A 22,282-nucleotide genomic window follows, 5' to 3' on the forward strand; every position below is an offset into this window, starting at 1 on the left:
CCAACCAGTCCCTGGTAGTGACCAGGAGATCAAAGTATTTGTTAGGTGCCCCTGACAAGTGGTGTGGATGCTTGGGGATTCTCTAGCTGACTGCTCAGGCCAGAACTAAAGTCTTTGTTCCCTCTCTCCATACCATTCATTAGTATATCTATTTTCATATGGTTTCCTCTTACTCTATACTTTTTACTGCCAAGGCTTTGTCTATCTATTAATTCATTTTCTCATTAAACAGCCTCCTACATATAAAGTCCTATTCTACAGACCTTTCTTATGTCCTAATACACTCTCTCGTCCCTCACCCTCCCATTACCAAATCCCCTTGTTCATCATTAATGGCCTATAATAAACCTTCTTGGGTAAGGGAAGTACTTTGATTATGGTCACACATCTGGTAACTGTCATAGACAGGATGGGAAGCCACAGCACTCTGGAGTCCATGTCCAGTGGTCTCTCCATTGCATTGCAAGGAAACATGAGTATTGTCATCCCAATTGTACTGATGACGAAACTGATGCTCCTAATGTGAAGTAATTTATCTGGAATCCCACAGCCAATAAGTATGGAAGAGTTGTCCCTGAATGCAGACTGGAATGGCAGTGGCAGAAGTGATTGGTGCTGAACGTACCAAGTCAGAAATAAAACTCTCTGCCATTGAGAGGTCGACATTTTACTGGGGTGGGTGCAGGACTGATCAAGTCTACCCCAGGAATGAGCTAGAACACATTTTGGATGCTCATAGGACCAGGCTCTCATTGGCCGGTCTCAGCAACCTTCCCTGCCCCCACTATGATGGGCACAAGGAAATAAATGAAAAGTATCAAAAAGGAGGGTGCTGATAAACAACTCTGGGAACTGGGGAAGCTTTCATGTAGGAGATAACACTTGAGCTGTGCTTTGAAGGAAATGAGGGATTTTAGGAGGCAAAGGTGAGGAGAGACTGTATTCCAGATCTTTTTTTCCTCCCTTGTTCATAAATTACTTTCCCTCTTGGAACTGTTTCTTCTTTTCTGAAATGAGAGGACTGAGCTAGGTGACCTTGAAAATCCCTTCCAAATCCAACATTCTATGTTCTCAGGTCCCTTCCGCATCTAACATTGTTCTAAGATCTCTGCCAGTTCTAACATTCCAGGTGCTAAGGTCCATTTCACCTCTGATTTTGTATGATTCTGCTAATAATAATGAATAAGGGAGCATCAGTATAGGCCCTAGAAATCAGGGTAGGGAGGGAGGGGGTCAAAACCAGTAACTTTGAATAAAGAAAAGGTAAATGGTGAGCTTTAGGGCAACCATGAATTGTATAGCCCAGTTCCTGGAGTGGCACTAATGCCAGCCTCTACCTCCTGCATAAGTGGACTATAGGTAGGCAGGCCCTAACAGCTAGGAGGAATCATCCAGCCGAATCCTTGGGTCCCAACTGGAGATCTCCTACCTGCCCTCTCAGCACCCCCAGCGCCATTGGCAAAGATTCTAACTCATTAGTGAGCATGGCTGGTATTCATAGGAATATGCCTAGTATTAAGGCTCAGATTAATGTTCTTAGTAGCCTCATGATCCATCAAGTCGAATTATGAACCTAACTTCTGAAAGCCCCTCCAAGGACAACTCTTATTGGCTCAGAGCTTTCTGCTTTGGTTTGAGGTATTATTAGTCACAGAGGAGCCAGCAGTAACCTTTGGTCTTGGCAAATTCTCTGCCTCAATCACATAACATAAACAGCTATAAATGAGAGCTTTTTAGAGCTTTATTCATAATATGTTACACATGCATTTGTTACCATATCTTCAAGCACACAATGCTGGTGAAACCTGAGCTGCACTGGAGAGGTAAGTGGGCTGGCAGTCTGGGAACCAGAGCTCTGTTGAGAGGGAGGGATGGGGAAACCAAAGCTTATTCCCACCATGTCACTGTTTCACCATCTTTGTTCTTTCTTTCTCCTGTACATTGTCTCTTCTCTCATCTCTTCTTCTTTCTCCTTCTCTGACTTCTTTCCCCTGTGTTCCTCCCTCCCTCTCTTTTTCTCTCTCTCCCTCCTTCCCTCTTTCTCCCTCTCCCTCTCCCCTTTTATTTTTGCCACCTTTCACTGTATCCTTTCTTTATCCCTACTCAATCCATTCCAATCCAACAAGCATATGTGATAAGCACTGGGGAGACAACCACAACATGCAAAACATTGCTATCCCTCAATCCCTGGGGGAGGTCTGGAGGGGAGAGACAACATGAACATGGAAGGATATGCATTGTTATTTGAGGAGGGAAAGAGGATGAGGAAAGAAAGACTTCTTGTAGGAGGTGGCACATGAGCTCAGCTTTGAAGAAAGCTAGGGACCCTAAGAGGTGACTCTAAGGTGGACTCCAAGAGGAGGGAATGCATCTAGGCACGCAGAGCAGGCTCGTAGATATGCAGAGTAAGGAGATGGAATACAGAGTTACAGGAGGTTGAAGGGAAGGATTATATAAGTAGTTACTCATTGCCACTGCCTCCTCCTCCTCCTCCTCCTTCTTCTCCTCCTCCTTCTCCTTCTCCTTCTCCTCCATTGAGTAGCTCCCATGTGTCAAACACCGTGCTATGGTGTTATGTGATATAAAATGAAGAGTAAATTACAGGTCCCTCAACTCAGAGACTTTACAGCCTAGTTGGAGAGAAGTAGAATGAGTACCAGACACTTGGTTCTAGTCTTTACTCTGTCACCATTTTACTCTGTGAAGTCTCTTTCCTTATTTGAACCTCACCCACTATAAAAAGAAGGGTTAATTAGATAAAATTATAATGTTCTTTCCTTATCCAGCCTTCTATAGTTGTAATAGAAAAGGGACTTGACTCTTTCAATCTCATGGTAAGGAAAGGAAAAAGAGGAGAAGGAAATAAACATATACAATAGAGCCTACTATGTGCTAGGCACTATGCTAAGTGCTTTATAATTATTTTCTCATTTGATCTTCACAACAACCCTGGAAGGTGTTGTTCAGTCATTTCTGACTCTCCATGACCCCCTGGACTATAGCACACCAGGCCCTTCTGTGCTCCATTATCTCCCAAAGTCTGTCCAAGCTCATGTTTGTTGCTTCCATGACAATATCCATCCATCTCATCCTCTGCCATCTCCTTCTCCTTTTCCCTTCAATCTTTTCCAATACCAGGACCATTTTCAATGAGTCCTGTCTTCTCATTATGTGACCAAAGTACTTAAGCTTTTGCTTCAGTTTCTGACCTTCTAGTTAATAGCTTGAATTAATTTTTTAAAGTATTGACTGATTTGACCTCCTTGTTGTCCATGGGACTCTCAAAAGTCTTCTCCAGCACTACAATTTGAATGCATTGATTCTGTGGCACTCAGCTGTCCTTATAGTCCAAGTCTCACAGCCATAAATGACTATTACTAGAAAAGCCATAGCTTTGACTACATGAACCTTTGTTGGGAAGGTGACATCTCTGTTTTAAGTGTGCTGTCCATATTTGCCATAGCTTTCTTTCCATGGAGCAAGTTTCTTAATTTCATAGCTGCAGTCGCTGCTTGAACTGACATACTTCTATTTTCTTTATTTTTCCCAGGAAGTGATAGAACCAGTTACCATGATGTTAGTTTTTTAATGTTGATCTTCAGGCAGGGTAGGTACTTTTTTTTTTTTTTTTTTTTTTTACCATTTTGAAGTTGAGGAAACTGACACAAATAGAAGCAAAGAGACTTGCACAGGGTCACACAACTAGTAAGTGTCTGAGGCCAGATTTAAACTTGTCTTCCCAACTCCAGGCTTAGCATCACCTAGCTGCTATTGGTATGGGATCTCCCAGATGAGGAAATTCCCTTTACAAGTATAGTCTGGCACCTCCTCTGCAACTTAGAGTATGAATTCCTAGAGCACTGAGGGACTAAGTGATTTGCTCATGGTCACACAGCCAATGTATGTCGGAGGTAGGAGTTGAACTCAGATCTTCTTGGCTTCCAGACGAGTTCTTTATTCACTAGCTAAGTGGTGCGGTAGATAGAGTGCTGGTCTGGAGTCAGTAAGACGAGTTCAAATCTAGCCTCAAAAACTTACTAGTTTTGTGACTCTGGGCAAGTCACTTAACCTTGTTTTCCTCAGTTTCCTCATCTATAAAATGAACTGAAGAAGGAAATGGCAAACCACTCCAGTATCCTTACCAAGAAAACTCCAAATGGGGTCACAAAGAGTCAGACATGGATGAAGCAACTGAACAACCACAAATAATTATGTAATAATTATAATAACAATAATAATTATTAACATAATTACTATGATTAAAATAATAGCAGTGTAATTGGTTGAAGTAGATGAGAAGTATAGGATTAAAATATACTCAGAGTCAGTTAAGAATGAGAGAATAAAATATCTTGTCTAAAATTCCAGATCTTACAGGGCCATTTGGATACAGGTAGAAACTTAGATATGTGTTATAGAGTGGTGAGAAGATGGGAGACCTTCTTGATTGATTTTGGGAACAAGAGTAAAAAAGAGAAAGATGTAATAAAAACTACATAGGTATACAGTAGCATTAACATGGGCATGAACTTGCAAGGGAGTTTGATCTCTAAACTCTTGGCTATTGCCAAGTGGGAATTAACAACCCTCAGATGGAGGCACTCAGAGTTTCTCCCCTTGGATTTCTAACTCAGATTCTGTAGGAGAGAAGGAAACAAATAAATAAACTTCTGGTATTTTCTGATAAAAATAAACTTCTGATATGTAGATTCCAACATAGTAGGAATGGGGGAAGGTCTCAGTCATTATGAATGTAGCTATGTATAAACGTGGCACTCTAGCGAGCAGTATTGATTCAATTACTTTCCCAGAGGAAATATGGCACTTGCAATTACAAAATTCAGCATATCCTTACACACATTATAAGAAGAGTTATAAAACCCACACACCAAGCAATGAGAAAGAAATGACAATAGTTGCAGTTCAATGGACATTCTCATTATCAAACGTGATCATCATCAGGGCTAGCATTTATAATGTGCTTCAAAGTTTGCGAAGCACTTTATGATTATCTCATATGATACCCATAATCTTGGGAGTTAGATAATATCATTATCACCATTAACACACATGAGGAAATAGAGGCAGGTAGTGGTTAAGTGACTTGTTGAGGGTTAGTTACATAGCTAACAAATAAGTACCTTGAGTCAGGATTTGAATTCTTGTCTTCTTAACTCCAGTTCTCTATTCACTGTGCCATCATGCTGCCTCTATCAACAAAATCACCACTTCTTGAAGTATTGAAAGAGGATTCACACGCAATGTATATGTATACATATTGATACATATAAAAAGTTTTGTATAAACGGGAGAATAGGCACACTGGTAGTCATTGATGTTATTTCACAGTCACCTTTTGGTGGAATTAAGGTCCAAGATTTTTTTCACACCTTTGGTAATTTCTCCTCCTTCAGATACCTTGTATATTGGTCCCTTGATGGCTTCATGATTATATCATCAAACGAATCTCCTCTATATATTCTTGGTCCAATCTAGTTTCTTTCCAAACTTTTGCTCTCTTTTGTGCCATTCCTACTTTTCTATAAATATTTTCAGTACTATGATCTGAGTCCAAATATGGTGGTTCCATCTTTCTCAATGGAGAAATTAGTTTGTTTTTGCAAAACTTTTCCATTTTCCTTCTTTCTGTCATCCTTTTTCCACATTCCTCCTTGGGATGACTTTGCATAATTGTATATCTTGCCAAGTTTGCATTAAATTGGTTTCATCCTCCACTGTTTCTCTCTGCTTTATGAGATGATAGTGCTCATAATTGTTCATCATCCCTCTCTGTAAGATTTTACAAACACATTTGTATCCTGATCCTGTGTTGCCTTTGGCAGCCATCTCTCTCTGTTTGGCAAGTCAGTCAGATGTGTGTTGGCTAAGGCACTTTCTGGGATCTTTTGGTCTCCTTGTTGTGGTAACTAATTTACATTGCTTAAGCTTTCGGATAAAATTATCATAGTCAAAGTGGATAGCATTTCTATTGTCCATTTCTCATTTAAAATTTTTAAATGCATGTTTAAATAGTTCAGGGATAAGTCATTTCAATTACATACCATATCTTTTTCTGTTACTCTTCTTTTCCTCGTTCTGATCTTAGCTCTGATGAGTCAGTTGTCTAATTGTACATAGCCAGATGATTGGGGGATAACTCATATTAAGAACAAGTCTTTTCCTTTCCATTAAAATATAAGTAATTTCATTCTTTATAGTGTTATTCGGTGCTTGTCACCTGAAACACTCAAATGAGTTTGACCTGATCCTCCACCACTGCATTCCTTAGATGAGGCTCTATCATGTTCATGTTTCCAAGAAACCCCACCACCAGGAAACTCATAATCCTGTGACTCTTTCCCCATTGGTACTCTCTGTACCCTCTGCCCCTCTGATTGAAGGGTTGGAAGGCAGAGCAAATAAATCCTCCAGATTTAAAGAGGACAACCAACTCTTCATGTCCCACCAGTTGCACTCCTTGGACTGGACTCCATCGTGTCCCTATACCAGCTACCTTCTCCCCTCCTCCTTTATAGCTTATTTTGTTGTGTGTTGTCTTTGCCTGTTAGATTATAAATTCCTGAAGGGTAGGAATTGTTTTTCTTTTTTTTTTCTCATTTGTATTCTCAGCACTTAGCACAATGCCTGGTACATAGTAGGTGTCTAATAAATACTCATTGACTAATGGACACAAAAAAGATCAAGCAGATGAAAAATGTTTATTGTCTACATTTCAACATGAATTTGGATGGACACACTATAGAACTTGTCCGAGAGAGAGAGAGAGAGAGGATAGATTTTGCAGACTGACAACAAGTTGGGCCATGAGTTGAACAAGAGGAAGAGAGTATGCTGAATTCTCATAGCTCTTTCACTGCCCCCAAGTTTCCCAGGAGAGCCAAAGCCCATCTTTTCAATATTAACAATGTACCAATATTGCCATATGACAGTGAGGTGTGGAATACCACTGATGGGTGTGAGTTGGCAGTATCTCTGCCAAGAGATTTCCATGAGGAGTCAGACACAGCTAAAATGGCTGAACAACAAATATCTGTGGATAAATTACTTAAGTTTCTCAGTCTGGTTCCAATGAAATAATGATAATAACACCTTTTTTTAACCAACTTCATATTGCATACATACATATATATTATATATATATGTATATATATATGCTTATGAATCTGTTAGACTTCACCTGTAATTCCCTTGATATAAAGAAGTCCCAATGAGGAAACTCCTTCTGCCGATGCATATCTGCATGTACTCTTCAATTTATATATGGTCTTAGCTTCCTGGAACATGGAGGATTTAAGTGATTTACCCAGATACGCAGAGATAGTATAGGTCAGAGGAAGGACTTCTTCTACCTAAGTATTCTTGACTCTGAGATCAGAACTCCATGTTACCCCTCATAAAACTCTTGTGAGGATCCAACGAAATACACACACATGCAAACACATACATATACAGACATGCATATATCTGTAAGCCATAAATGCTATATAAATGTCAGCTTTTAGTAATGGAGTAAGAGACATCACAAAGGAAAAAATCAACAGAACTTGGTGACTGGGTGAAGGGAATGAAGGAGAAGTAGTCTAACATCACTGAGATTTTCAGTCTCTTTGACTGGTGTGTGACATGATGATGTGGTGGGGCCAGGAAAGCCTTGGAAAGAAGCTGGTTTGTGGGGAAAGATGATGAATTCATTGCTAGATATATTGAGCCTGAAGTAATAGAAGGACATGCTAATTTAATGTATAGTAGACATTTGGAGCTATAGGATCAACAGATCCTATGAGGACTCAGGGAGTTTAGGAAAGGTACGCAGCAGTCATCTTCCACATCTTTGCCCTCATCATTCCAAATGCTGGTCATGTCATTCCTGCTCAGACAACTCCAGTAGCTACCTGTTGCTTATTACCTAAATGCCAAATTCTTTTCTCTGGCATCCAAAGCCCTCCATAACCTAGTTTAAATATGTAGTATGTCAGAAAGAGCCCTGGGTTATTCTAATATTTATAACCCATGTAATTTGAGGCCCAACCTGTCTAGGTCTAATTTTCCCTCTAAACACTAAGCATGTTTGCCTAGACTATCTCTTAGCTCTCTTCCTGATCTAAGTAACCATGCTCTATATATAACTTTTCCAATCTTATTTCCCACTGTACCCCTAAGTAAACCATCCCTTCCACTCCACCCAATTTGGTGTATTCTCTGTCTCCTTACACTGCCCCACTCCAGATCTTAGATCATTCAGCTGAAATACCTTCCCTCTCATTTCTGTCTGTCAAAATCTTGCCCAATCTTCAAATCCCAGCTCCAGTTCTATCTCTTCCAATAAGTTGTTTTTCATCATACTGATCATAATTGCCTACTTCATTGCTGAAAGTATAGTCTGTGGTACTTAATGATTTTTAAAATTCAGTTTTATTTTCAGATCCACATTTTTTCTCTCCCACTTCCCTCTCCTGATTCATTGAGAAAGCAAGGAAAACAAAACCTGGTACAAACATATAGTCACCCAAAATAAATTCCTGCACTTTGACTCCATCACCTTCATCATGAGACCTCTGGAATTAAAACTGGTTCTGTTGTTGATCAGAATTTCCAAGTCCCTCAAAGTTGTTTGTCTTTACAACATCATTATCACATAAATTGTTTGCTCATTTAAATTGATCCTTTTTCAGATTTCTGTGAAACAATTTCCTGTATCATTTCTTAGAGTACCATAATATTCCACTAAATTCATATGCTTTAACTTGTTCAGCTATTCCCCAACTGATGGTACCCCCTCAGTTTCCAATTCTTTGCTGCCATGAAAAGAGAAGCTACACGTTTTTTTACATATGAGTCTTTATCCTCTTTCTCTGAACTATTTGGGGGTATAAATATGGCACTTAACTGACATTATTCACCACATATTGCCCAAATTTTTACTTTTCTTGATACAATCCTTATCCCACTATCTAGACTATATACCCCTTGAGGGCAGGAAGAGTGTATTATTCTTCTTTGTATGAAGTGATGTATAATTTAAGCCTTGAAAAAGTCAAAGATTCTAAGAGAAAGAAGTGATGCAATAGTACATTCAAGTCATGCAGAACAACCAATACAATGTTATGTTACCTGGAGACCGAATGCCAGGTTCAGGGAGCAGTATAGACTAGTTTGGCAGATACATAGAGTGGGTGAAAGAGAGTTAGGTAAACATCAGTAAAGGTAGCCTGAAATCAGCACGAAGGGCTTTAAGCGCCAGTGTAGCACATGAGGGTACCCCTGAATGTTACTCTAGGTTTGAGGCATGTGGTGCACATGGATCACCATCCACTAAAACATATCATAACTTATGAGCCCCTACCAATGTCTCTTTTGCCAGCCAGCTAGAATATATGTTAGTTCAAAGCAGAAGACATTTAATTAAATAGCATAGTGAGATTTGTACTATAAAGGATTTCCCCCATACATATTTACATGGAGGGGGGAGTGAGGAAGGACAATACATGGAGAACTTGAATGACCAGGGAGCACACTTAGAGTCACATACATTAAGGGAACATGTGTGATGAGGGCAAACATGTCCAGAAGTAACTCATGCCTCCAGTGTTTCAGAATTGTTGATGTCCTCTGATGTTAACATCAGGAGATCTGCTTTCTATGGTTATCTGGGTCTTCTATTGCCCTCTGGTCTCTACCATCCTATTCTTGAACAGTTCTGCTGCTGGATGACTCTACTATTGGTCATCTCTCTCGAGTTACTTTCTATTACCATCTGCAGATCAACAATGATGCATCCTCTTTGAATCTTTTTTTGTTCCCTGCTACCTTCTGCTAGTAAGTATCTGCTAGGGAGCTACTTCCCATAGGGAGGTGTAAGTTCTTTTTAGTAATAGTCCTGGGGTACACTGCCACACCTATCCAGGCAGCCAAAAAAGTCAGCCAAAGCTCTCTAGCTAAAATTGTCTTCTGAACAATTTTTTCCTCTTGCTGGACTGTCTCCCTGAGTGCTGTCTTCTTTCTGATTTGAGGATAGAAAATTCCTTTCAAACCCTGTCATCCACCCAATCATTAGTCTGTGTCTCTTCAAAACTATTATGAAATTACTTCTTGGCCACACAAGATAAGATATTTAATGTGTGCATCTAACTCGTTGAGAAAAAATTCAAACCTATGCCCTTTGGGTTTTTCTATGGGAGAAGTATCCTCTTTGGTTTACAGCCAACATTTGAGGCCATGTGCAAAACACCAAAGTCAGAAGCAGTGGGAAAAGAAAATAGGCCAGTAAAGGGGAATCTCCCAGAGACACCCAGCGCTTTCGTCACCAGGATGACTACGGTTCTGCAAGTGGAATCTTTTCAGGAGGTAATTTCATCTATGTTCAAAGGCATAATTACTGAGCACAATCATTTGTGCACATTTGCAAAGGCCATAAGAACATTTGGCACGCAAATTTAATTCAAGAAGCTTTCAGGAACCGCAAATCTTTAGGCAAGGCTGATGAGAACTGAAAAGCAATTTGTGCCTGCAGCTGCCTGCTTACCAAGGCTTTCTGCAAAGACTCATTTCTCTTCTCCTCAGGCCTGATACCTGAGCTTCAGGAACTGGGGTCTGATTCCTCCCAAGGAAGGGCTCTTTTTAAAGTTTATTTTTTCCACATTTACCTCCTCTCTCCTAAGTTTCAAAAATACTAGTCCTTCTTGATGGCTTTTTGTACAGGCATCTTTGAATACATTTTTGATAATAATTAAGGTCTTGTTCTCTGAATATGACCATCTCCCTTCTTAGCTGCCTATTGGCTCCAATGATCTGTGGACCATTATAAGTCTCATTTCCATGGAAGCCATAAAGTAGACCCAAAAAATGATGATGCAGTCAGAGCATTGGACAGAACCTCATATCCTCATGAGGCAGAGGCCTGGCTCTACCATTTGTAACAACCAACGTACCCCAAATTAGAACTAACTGGGCATGGGCTGAGACTTTCATCTGGTCATAGAAACCACAACACAGCATGTGTCTAGATTTGAAAAAGAGATGAATGATCAACTTAAAATATATAGATTCCCTTCTTCTCCAATATCTCCACATACACTATTCTCCTAGCCTTATGTCCAAGGGTAATAGAAAGAATGGCTTTGGAATCAGGAAAGTTGAGTTCTAAGACCAGTCTATTGCTAGCTGTGTGACCTTCAGAACTTTAGTACTCAGGTTTTTTTTATCATAAACTGAGAGGGTTTGAACAATGATCTCTAAGGTCTCTTCTGGACCTAAACACTCTTGAATTATTTCCTTGAGCAATCAAAAGTAAGATTTCTCTTAAGACTTACTAGTGATGAAAAAACCTAAATGACCCAAAGAAACAGAACTGAAAAGGCACTTTTCAGTCTTTTAGTTCAGCACTGCCAAGATTTCCCCAGGCAGAGCAAAAATTTTTATTTTCTGGTCCCTCATTGTGTGACATTGGGTAAATCACTTATTTTCTCTGAACCTTTTACTTTCTAGACCTTAATTTCTCTGGTTTTCTCATCTGTAAAGTGAAGTTAATAATCCTCACTCTACCATCTTCACAGGAGGAAGAAAATGAGTGAATACGAAAGAGTTTTGCAAACTCCAAAATGCTCTGCAAATCTAAGGGGTACAAGGGGTGGTACTTATGCTATCTTTCCTGGAATTAGGGAAGAGAAATAGGACCTAAGGGAAAAGCAACAAGATGGAAATGATTTCATCCCATCTCTCCATCAGGCTGAGATATGGATCCCATTTGGATCAACACATTGGCCATCTCGGGCCTCAAGCTACAGTCCCTGAATACATACTGTATGGTAACAATAAGTACAAGGAGAGAGAAATGTGGTGGAAACTGTACAGCAGAGGTATTAGCCTAGGGGGGTAGAGGATCTCAGTCCTACACTTATGATAATGTATTATGTAATATGTCAAACAATTGGATGGGAAGTAAGGCTCCAAGAAATTTGTAGCACCTCAGCTGTAGCGATTTGACATTTTCTCTTCCTGTCTTCCCTGATTTGGCCCAGGATTGCCTGGACTTTCAGCGAGGTCCATCTGTCAAAGGCTTGTGTTAGCTTGTGCTCTATCTGCCACATATTTGTCTATTTCTAATCATTTGCAATTGTGATTTGTTTGAAAGTATACTATTCCGTGATTCACAGCCACATGACACCACAGTTGTTATTTTATCGGACTCTGCCTGGGAAAGTCTTGCTGGTGCTGAAGAAACTGAAAGGACCCTTTTCAGTTCTGTTTCTGTGCGCCACTTTTATGCACCTCGAGGAAAATTCCAATAACCTGGTTGAATTACTGCATTGGCTCTGTGAATAGAGAAGGCTGAGGAGGGAGAAAGGGACACTAGTGAAGTTATTGACACTACCCATGGACTCGCCCTACCATTACAAAGTTTTCCTTTAGTGCAAACCACAGCAATTGGAAACCACATGGGTTTGGCCAAGAAAACCATTCCTTGCTTTCGTTAATTACCTAACATGTTTTCTTGCCATAACTTTACCTTCATTACCAATTTTCGCATTAACAACTTCCCAATCTTTTATGATATAAAAATGTGTTGATTAACAGAATTAGGGTTTAGGGGGAAAGGAAGGGAATAGAAACAGACAAAGGTTAGGCAAAAAAGCAAATACACAATATTGTAGGAGTTATCTCATGTCCTGCCCAGGGCTCAGATCAGGAGAATGCCATGCCTCTCACCACCACTACCCCCAAAAGGAAACAGATTGATGTGGCTGAGAAATATCATTTGCTCATGTCCTGTTCCTGTCCTTCCCTAGAGCAAGACACAAGTTATATTTGAGAGTCAGAAGACTTGCATTTTAATACCTATTCTATTAAGAACTACGGCTGTTATAGTTATAAGCATATGGTACTTCATATTTGTTATTTTCCTGTATTATTGAATTTAATAAACAATTTTCTAATGTCATATTTATTGTACATGACAGGCACTCTCATAGGAGCCTAAGATTAACAGAAAAAAGGCTTTTTGCCCCCGAGCTCATAATCTGCCAGTGAGGATAGGACAAGAATACAAATAGGATGATGCTGATAATTAATAATACTAAAAATAGCTAATATTTTTATGGTGCTTACTATGTGCCAGACACCATTACAATTGTTGTCTCATATGATCCTCACAACAAATAAGTCTATGAGGTAGGCTTTATTATTATCCGCATTTTACAGATGAGGAAACTGAGACAAACGGGGTTAAGTGACTTGTCTAGGATCGCACAGCTAGTAAGTGTCTGAGCTTGGATTTGAACTCAGATTTTCCTGACTCCAGGCCCAGTGCTCTATCTGCTGAACCACATAGCCCCCATGATACAGGATGAAATTGTGACAAAGGAGAAATTGTGACAAAGTTTATTATACTATATTATACAATACTCTGTTATGCCATACTATGCTATTTGTTATGTTATATCATGCTGTATTACATTACATGGTATTGTAGTATAGTATATCATGTCATATCATACTATGCTGTATCATATTTCTTTATATTACATACACTCTGGGTCTATTCTCCTCTCACACTCACACTGACACATGAGGGCTCCCAGAGCACAGAGACCACATCTCCCTGGAGGGTTCAAGGGTACTCTTGAGGGACTGGGGAGTTAGTTTCTAAAGACATATCTTATGAGCCCCTATCAGTACTTCCACCATGATTATCAATTTATATCAAGTTTTCAACCAGACTTAATTAGCTGGTGTGGTAGAGAGAGTGACAGACCTGGAGTCAGGAGGTTCTGAGTTCAAATTTGACCTCAGACACTTACTGTTGTGTAAGTTGAGCAAGTTGCTTAACCCTGATTGCCTCAGTTTTCTCATCTGTAAAATGAACTGGAGAATGAAATGGCAAACCAATCCCAAATGGGGTCACAAAGAGTTGGACATAACCACAAGGAAGGATGTTTCCTAAGGTGGTGTAAGAGCAGTTGATACAAAAACATCCTCCCAAATATCTGTGACAGATTCTTCCAGCAGAACATAAAGTCTAGGTAAAATGAACTCAAGCTTAGAGAGAACATTTGGCTAATGGGTAACTCACCATTCCTGACTGCAGAAATTCCTTTTAACTCCCTTGTGGAGTATTAATGAAACTCCCCGTTGATGTGGTACAACTTTTCTGTCAGGCTCTGTAGGACCATGAAGTTGCCTTTTCAGAAGACATCCAGTTTATTCCAAACTCTTGATGCAAGCAACATTTCTAAATGCTCTTATCCCAGGGACAACGCTAGGATAAAATAAGTAAATAAAAAGGCCAAATCCTTCCAGGTCCCTGAAGTTCAAGGTCTTTCTCTGGTAACAAGTGGAGAAAAGAAGAAGTCTGAGGGCCAGGCTGAGGTGAGATTTCTTCTCCTTTCTTCCTAAGGCCTCTCTTCCCCTAATCTAAAAAATTCCTTTCCTACTCAGTTTCTGCTTTCTTTCCTCTCTACTGCCTCACATCCCTGGATTCCAAACGGACTTGCTGTTTTTCTTTAGATAACCCACAGAGCATGACCAGGTTTCTTCAACCAATGCAAGTATACTTCCTGGGAAATACCCTTCCAGTATATCTTCATCATCTTAAAAGACATCCAAATTATTGAAGGATTTTTAAAAATTTAGTCTGAAGTCTTTGATTCACAATAGATTGCTTAGGCCTTATTCACACTTAGTTCACCTTTGTTTATTGATTCAGTTGAGAACTCCAGACTCTAATTATCAAGGTTCGGGTGTAGGACAGAAGTGGGGAACCCTTCAGGGCATCAAGGCCACATGTGGCCCTCTAAGTCCGCAAGTGCAGGCCTTTTGACTCATTCCAAACTTTACAGAACAAATCCTCTTATTAAGGAGATCCCTGTTCTGTAATGATTGCTTAAAACGTTTTTTTCACTTTCTCTTATTTTTCCTCCCTTTTTTTGGGAACATGGCTAAAATGGAAATATGTTTCGCATGACTTCACATGTATGATGGGTATCATGTTACTTGCCTCCTCAGTGGGTAGAGGAAGGGGCTGGAGGGAAGGTTTGACTTGGGAACTCAATTTTTTTTTCAAAAAAAGAATGTTAAAAATAAACAAATAAATGAATGAATTTTTTAAAAGTAAAAAAATTAAAATGATTTTTTTTTTGTTTGGATTGGACTTTCCTATCTGATCTTCACAGCTAGCCTGTGAGGATGATAGCACCAGAATTATTACCCTCAGTTTACAAGTGAGGAAACTGAGACTTTGAAAAATAATTGATTGTCCCATGATCACCCAATTACAAGGTAAGGAGCAGGAATGGGACCTAGATCTCCTGATTCCAACTTCAGAGCATGTTGTGGATGCATTTTGCCCCAACCAATGGCATGTCGCCCATTCGTAGAAGAACCATTCTATCACATTATCTGCCTTAATTCTGCTTTGAGCATACAACCAACCCTGTTGTCTTTCAAAGAACAGTGGGCCTTCAGCAAAATTATGATGGAAGAGAGACTTGTTTTCTATTTCCTCACCCCATCTTCATTCTCCTTCCCCTTCCAGTTTTACCTCTTTTGTGTTCTATCCCCTGATGATCTTGCTTTATACTGAGGTTTATCTGAGAAAGTAAGTCATGTTGGGGGGCAGAGCCAAGATGGTAGAGTAGAAAGACAGACCTGTGGAAGCTCTCCCCCCACAACCCATAAAATACCTGTAAAAATGACTCTAAACAAATTCTAGAACACCACAAAATGATAGAGTGAAAGAGATCTCCAGCTCAAGACAGCCTGGAAGGCTGACAAGAAAGGTCTATTGCACCAGGCTCAGAGAATAGTGCAGCCCATGGAGGAGAGCCCAGCCTTGGTCCCTCAGCATGGACAGGACTGGAGCAGGCTTCAGGACATGGGATCGCAGGCAGCAGTTGCAGTTCCTAGATTACTCAACCCACAAACACCAAAGGCAGCTTCAAAGGTCAGCGATAAAGTTCTTTCACCTGGGTGAGAAGGGAGCAGGGTCCCACCCTAGCCCCAGACCCAGGTGGCAACAGCATCTATTTTTGGAGCCTTTGGCCTAAAGACCATGGGGGAATCAAGCACCTGATCTGAATCTCAACCCTGAGTGGCTTTCTAGGGGTGAGGAGGAGCTGGAAGCAGTTGAGGAGAGGGAATTCTACTCACAGATCCTGGGCAGAGAATCTTGTGGTTGCTCCCAGACCAGAGCACAGGCCAGGAGATAAGTAAACTTCTCTCCCTTGATTATGCCACCCTGGAGTAACTGAGAACTTACAGATTCCTATAGTGTTATTTTAGGACTCAAAAGTCAAGTAACTGGTTGGGAAAATGCCCAGAAAAGGGGAAAAAATAAGACTATAGAAGGTTACTTTCTTGATGAACAGGCATTTTCTTCCAACCTTTCACAGGAGAAAGAACAAGGAATATCATCAGAGGAAGACATCAAAGTCAAAGCTTCTGTCTCCAAAACCTCCAAAATAAATATGCAATGGTCTTAGGCCATGGAAGAGCTCAATAAAGATTTTGAAAATCAAGTAAGAGAAATGGAGGAAAAATTGAGAAGAGAAATGAAAGCAATGCAAGAGAATCACAAAAAGCAAGTCAACAGCCTACTAAACAAGACCCAAAAATGCTGAAGAAAATAACACCTTTAAAAATAGACTAGCTCAAATGGCAAAAGAGGTCCAAAAAGACAATGAGGAGAAGAATGCTTTAAAAAGCAGAATTAGCCAAATGGAAAAGAAGGTTCAAAAGCTCACTGAAGAAAATAGTTCTTTAAAAATTAGAATGGAGCAGATGGACACTAATGACTTTATGAGAAACCAAGAAATCACAAAACAAAACCACAAGAATGAAAAAGTGGAAGACAATGTGAATATCTCATTGGAAAAACAACTGACCTGGAAAATAGATCCAGGAGAGACAATTTAAAAATTATGGGACTACCTGAAAGCCATGATCAAAAAAAAAGCCTAGATATCATCTTTCATGAAATTATCAAGGAAAACTGCCCTGATATTCTAGAACTAGAGGACAAAATAAATATTGAAAGAATCCAAAGAGCACCTCCTAAAAGAGATCCAAAAAGAGAAACTCCTAGGAATATTGTAGCCAAATTCCAGAGTTCCCAGGTCAAGAAGAAAATATTGCAAGCAGCCAGAAAGAAACAATTCTAGTATTGTGGAAATACAATCAGGATAACACAAGATCTAGCAGTTTCTCCATTAAGGGATCAAAGGACTTAGAATATGATATTCCAGAAGTCAAAGGAACTAGGATTAAAACCAAGAATCACCTATCCAGTAAAGGTGGGTATAATACTTCAGGGGAAAAAAATGGTCTTTCAATGAAATAGAGAACGTTCAAGCATTCTTGATAAAAAGACCAGAGCTGAAAAGAAAATTTGACTTTCAAACACAAGAATCAAGAGAAGCGTGAAAAGGTAAACAGGAAAGAGAAATCATAAGAAACTTACTAAAGTTGAACTGTTTACATTCCTACATGGAAAGATAATATTTGTAACTTGAAACTTTTCTGAGTATTTGGGTAGTTGGAGGGATTACACACACACACACACACACACACACACACACACACACACACACACACACATAGACAGAGGGCACAGGGTGAGTTGAATAGGAAGGGATGAGATCTAAAAACATAAAATTAAATTAAGGGATGAGAGAGGAATATATTAGGAGAAGAAAGGGAGAAATGAAATGGGGCAAATTATCTCTCATAAAAGAGGCAAGAAAAAGCTTTTTCAATGGAGGGGGAAAGTGGGGAGGTGAGAGGGAAAAATTGAAGCTTACTCTCATCACATTTGGCTTAAGGAGGGAATACATGCACACTCGATTTGGTAGGAAAATCTGTCTTACACTATAGGAAAATAGGGGAGAAAGGGATAAGTGGGGTAGGGGGGATGATAGTAAGGAGGGCAAATGAGAGGAAGGAGTAATTAGAAGTAAACACTTTTGGGGAGGGACAAGGTCAAAAGAGAGAATAGAATAAATGGGGGGCAAGATAGGATGGAGGGAAATATAGTTAGTCTTACACAACATGACTATTATGAAAGTATTTTGCAAGACTACACATATATAGCCTATACTAAATTGCTTGCCTTCTCAATGAAGATGGGTGGGGAGGGAGGAAAGAAGAGAAGTTTGAACTCAAAGTTTTAGGAAAGAATGTTGAGAATTGTTTTTGCATAGAACTGTGAAATAAGAAATACAGGTAATGGGGTATAGAAATCTATCTTGCCCTACAAGAAAAGAGAGAAGAAGGGAATAAGGAAAGGGAGGGGTGGGATAGAAGGGAGGGTAGATTGGGGGAAGGGGTATTCAGAATGCAAGGTGTTATGAGGTGGGGGAGGGGAGAGATGGGGAGAAAATTTAGAACTCAAAATCTTGTGGAAATGAATGTTGAAAACTAAAAATAAATAAATATTTTAAAGAGAGAAAGTAAGTCATGTCACTGACTGACAGTTACATCTGTTCTCTCCTATGGTTTGGAGGTCGTAGTAGAGCAGAAATAGGGTTGTACTCATAATAAGGAAGGCATGGGCTTTCAACTCTTTGAGCCTCAGTTTCCTCATCTCTAAAATGAGGCTAAGACTACCTTTATTACAGATACTTACTAGCTGTGTGACCCTGGGCATGTCAACCTCAATTGCCTCAAAAAATACCTTTATTACCTGTATGATTGTTGTAAGAAAAGTACTTTTGTCAATTTTCAAATTAAAAGTGTGTATATATTAATAGTCATAATAGTATTGGTCTTGTTATCATTATCACCACTGCTAGTATTGTCCCAACTAGAATCCAGTAAACAGGTATAATAGATATTGTATTATGTATATTTTTATAGATGTGGGAAAAGATTCAGGAAAGTTTATCCACAGCTAATTCACAGTAAAACCTATATCCAAACCAAGATCATTTGACTCCTGGCCCAGTGTATCACACTGGCCCTATCACACTCTGCTGAGAATGCTTAAAGTGCATCATGTTCTAGGGGGTATTTCACATGGTTAGCATTAGCCTCTCTACTTAGACCATGACTAGCACTGGCCTTTCTACCCACCACTAGACTGAGGTCATAGTGGTCAGTGACCTTCACCAAGCCCTGAAGCTTGTCCTGAGATCACCACTCTGGGGCTTGCCCGTCTCTTCAGTAGGTGAACTAGGCTCCCCAGTACTACAATGCCAACCCCACCTCCAACTCCTGAGGAACAACTTAAATTTTGGCTTTGAACTAAGGAAACCAGGAGGGAGAGGGAAAAGGGAGAAAGTAAATAGGGTCCTCAAAGTACATGTATCTGGTATGGAACCAACAGTTTTAATCCTATACAGAGGGGGAATGTTAAAGAACAACCATCACCAATCCTAACTTATTTCAGTCCAGTGAGAGACTGGTACACAAGCTTCACTGGCACATTTGCATCAGGTTTGCTCTTAGCTAACTTTCATTTCCTGTCTACTGAGTATGACCTGGTCAGTGCCAACTGAGGCTCCTTCCTTCCTATGATTTCTCTTTCTATGGGCATCTCTTTTCTTCACATCCACTTTGCCCCTGTCTCAGTCACTGTTGCTAGGACAAAAACACAATGGCTTGCTTTGTCTGCATGGGAGCCAGGAAAAGGGTAGAAGGCAGATGTCTTTCCAAATCTTATAAGATCCTGAATCAAAGAAAAGAAGACCCAGAGAGGAGGTCCACTGAAGACACAGTTTTGTCTAGGAAGCAATTATGTGATGCAGTGCCTGGCCAGTTAGACCTAGAATCAAGAAGACCTGAATTCAACTCCTGCCCAAGAGACCTACTACTTACACAACCCCTGGGCAAGTAGTCATTTAATCTCTCTCCACACTAGTTTTCTTCATCCGTAAAATAGAGTGAATAATTTATAACTATAATATAACAATATGTAATAATATATAATTAACATTACAAATATAGTCATAATTAAACACAATAATGAATACATAATTCACTATATTCCCATAATGAATATAATAAAATAATAAATAAAATACCAACATCAATAACACTCCCAGGGTTGTCGTGAGGATCAAATGAGATTATGTGAGCAAAGCACTCTGCAGATCAGAACTCTGCTTAAATGTGATCTATAGTGGAATACTTTGTTCCATAGAAATGAATCTCAAAGCATAGACATTCATTCCAAAACTTTGAAGAGCTCCTTGTGCTCAAAGCATTGTGTTAGGGTCTGGTGATGTTGTCATAGGAACTGGGTTTGAATGTAGGCACTGCCACCATTTTGACAAGTCATTTGATTTCTCTGGGCCTCAGTTTCTTCATTTGTAAGATGAGCAGATTGGGCCAGGTGATGTCTACTATCCCTTCTAGCATCTCCTGATGCCAAAACGGGGAAGGCTTCCTTCTACCCACAAGGAACAGACATTCCCCTGGAGGGTCCCACCACATACCACCTTCAAGTATAGACCTGGGAGAGAAAGGAACCAAGGAAAAACTGACAAAGTGATTTTGGAAAATTTAAGAAGGGAGAATGTGCTAACAGTAGGGTGTATCCCAGAGGGTTTCACAGAAGAACTGGTGCCTGAGCTCAGCCTTGAAGGAAGCTAAGGATTCTGAGAGGTGGAACACATTCAAATCCACCAGTGCAGTTGGCAGCGATAGCCAGGAGGGTTGTGTGGTTTCAATCCCAGATAGGATAAGGAAGAATTGATAGCTACCCCCATCCCACAATAATAAGGTTATAGAATTTAAAGTGAATGAGGAACTCAAATCATCTAGTCCAACCCCTTTGCTTTACAGATAATGAACCCCAAATTCAAGGTGGTTGGATGTTTTCTGATGCCAAATCCACTAATTTTTCCTTTATAAAATGGTGCCAGTCCTTGGGGGATGGGAGGAAATTCTCCAATGGGGAGAGGATGAGCTCTAAAGTTTTGGCTGACTACAAGTTTGTTATGGGCAAGTCCCAGTGTGAACCTTTCTCCTTCCTCACTAAGTCTTCCGGGTGGTGCCAACTGCTGGCAGGAAACCTGGAATGCAAGGCTTGAGGGCACATCTATGGATGCCAGCCTTTTGAGGTCAGCCTGGCCTAGGAAAGAAAATGAAAGTGTCTAGCTTCTAAAGCTTAGCCAATATCTTGATGTTCTTGCTGGGTTCATTTATGGGCATGAAAGTTAGAAATCTCTCAGAACATTCATTTTTGCCTTAATCAAATATCAAGAAACCCCAAATTTGAGGTAATTCACATAAGGGCCATTTTGTGGTAGTGTACATTTGAGGAAGGCACATCTTACACCTAAAAGATTTTAAATGTGCTTGGACTCCATAACATAGCTAATAAATCCCAGTCTTTCTAAACTGTCAAGATTAAAAGTTGAGGCATATAAAGTGACAACTTTCCCCCAGTGAATCTTCATTATGAAACTAAGCCCAATTCCTGGCTATTCTGGGGAGAAGCACTTCCTTTATTCTCCTGAATCCATCTCCTAGCTCCCACCCCAATCTTGAGGAGCAGAATTGGAAGAATGTGAATTTTGGTTATTTCACTTAAGACATGTATAAATTAGGACAAGCTACTATACCTTCCTGGCCTCAGTTTCCCTATCTCTGAAATGATGGGGTTGGACTAGATCAACATTTCTTACTTAGTCCATGGACAGTCCAAAGGAAATTACTGCTGGTACATAAATCACTTCATCCAAAAGATCCTTATTTCTAAAAACCTATAAGCTATAATGACAGACTCTGGAGGACAAGATGAATTATGTTAACTTGATGACTTGATATAGTCAATATGAGCAGAGCCTAGGATTCCATGAATTTCTCAGGAGCAATGGGGTAGTGGCTATGTCTCTGGATGGGAGAAGTGCGTGGGTGTGATTCATGACTTCAGAGGTGGTTTCCAATCTTTCAACCACAAGCAGGCAGAAGATGTTGATTTTCTTGTTTGAGTTTGAATTTTTTTTCTTTTGTATAGCATCATATAGCTCATTTAGCTACTGTACTCATGTTTAAAAATCCATTCAGTGTGTCTTTTTGATCCAAGTAAATATTAATGAAATAAAGGATTTTTTGACGATTGGAAAAAACATGAGGGATTTTGGCAGGCTTTCCTCATAAAAGCAACAATGAATCGAGCACCTCAAATTTGCTTGTGATTAAAATGAAAATGAAAACTTGCCTACACATTTAGGTTTTGTGTCTAAGCATGGCCAACCCATTGGATGACAGAGGTGGGTCAAAAAGAGATCTTGTCAGTCTACAACATTGACAGATGCTATGTGCC

The 22,282-nt window shown here is 39.8% G+C and overlaps 1 long non-coding RNA gene across 2 annotated transcripts in view; it reads left to right on the plus strand.

Annotated features, from left to right (window-relative positions):
- The first annotated feature begins 1,248 nt into the window (after positions 1–1,248).
- LOC140531742 (uncharacterized) overlaps positions 1,249–22,282 on the plus strand; it is a 29,073-nt gene continuing 8,039 nt past the window's right edge. Inside the window, exons 1-2 of one of the 2 annotated variants that reach the window (XR_011976419.1) lie at positions 1,249–1,823; positions 3,551–3,607. This is a non-coding gene — a long non-coding RNA (uncharacterized lncRNA). The remainder of the gene's footprint in view (positions 1,824–3,550; positions 3,608–22,282) is intronic. The other variant, XR_011976420.1, reaches the window with a different exon arrangement.

The sequence above is a fragment of the Notamacropus eugenii genome, chromosome 3 (genome assembly GCF_028372415.1).
Source record: "Notamacropus eugenii isolate mMacEug1 chromosome 3, mMacEug1.pri_v2, whole genome shotgun sequence".
NCBI classification, from domain to species: Eukaryota; Metazoa; Chordata; class Mammalia; order Diprotodontia; family Macropodidae; genus Notamacropus; species Notamacropus eugenii.